Source organism: Penaeus monodon, chromosome 32, assembly GCF_015228065.2.
Source record: "Penaeus monodon isolate SGIC_2016 chromosome 32, NSTDA_Pmon_1, whole genome shotgun sequence".
Classification (NCBI taxonomy): Eukaryota; Metazoa; Arthropoda; class Malacostraca; order Decapoda; family Penaeidae; genus Penaeus; species Penaeus monodon.
In genome coordinates, this window is record NC_051417.1 from 7,640,422 (window position 1) to 7,641,671 (window position 1,250).

The window sequence follows — 1,250 nt, forward strand, 5'->3', positions numbered from 1 at the left end:
ATTCGGTTATTTCCTGCAGACATATTCTATAGACAGTATGAAGCGATCCTGTAATAAGTAATAAGAAAATTTTAAAGTAGAGTTGATAATTATCCTATTTCAGTTCACTTGCATGTTAATTAATATATTTTTCTCTATTGTCTAATTTGTCCATTATATGTATATATTCATTCATTTTATTTTTGAGGAACGAAGGGGTATCTTTTGCAGTTCAACTGAAGATATCTCTAGTATACAATGTGAACTTGTACATTAGCAAAACAATATTTAGGTCAATTCTTATACTGCACATGTTGTAAAGCCGTGGAATGTAAAAAAAAGAGGCTTGAAATTTCGTACACAGATTACATAAATTCTGTTGCATGAGCACACTCCCGGAAAGGTAGTAATGCTTTTTGTCCGCTGCAATGACCGCCACCGCAAGGTCGAACAAGGAAAAAGTAGGCAAAAGTTTTGACTTCCTGTTGGTGTCTGAAACCGGTTTATGTTATAAGAAATTTTGTTGTTGAAATTCCTGAATTGAACGTGCAAGCAAGAACGAATTGCAGCTGATACCAAGATTATTAGCTTCAAACATAGATTTGATGAAATACATTATGTTTTATCCTTATCGTTCTTATAGTACACGAAGCTAGAGGTATAGATGAAGAAAAATAAAGATCAATTGTTGACCAACATTTCGAAGACAAGAATTTCAATGCCCAAAGATTTTTTGGCACTGGTGCCTTTCGAAGCTCCTCCTCCGCGCATGTCTCTCCACCCACCGGTTTAAAGGAATATAAACCGGAGGCTACTTTGCCACGCAACTGCAAGTAACTAAACCGAGAAAATGTCGCACCTTCTGCAAAGTTCGAATTTTGCAAGTTTGAAGTCCTCTCTTGTGAAAGAGAGGAAAACAGAAAAAAATAATGCTTAGGAGCTTGGAACACTGAAAATCCTGGCCACGGGAAGACATAAAGCATAATCTGGCTATTTTTATGGAATTTGTTACCAAACGACTGTTTATCCGGAATATATTCTGTAATTCGTTTGTATACTATTGGTGTTGTGTAGCAATTATCTTGCCGGTGATTATTTCTATTGATAATGAATTTGGAGAAAAGTATATTCAGAATAAAATTATATCGTATGATTAGCAGATTTTTACGTAAAAGCAAACGTTAGTATTGATATGTGAATACAAGAAAATAATCTTATATCATAATTTTGTCAACATCGATTTAGAAGTAAGTAAATTAAACTAGTTATGT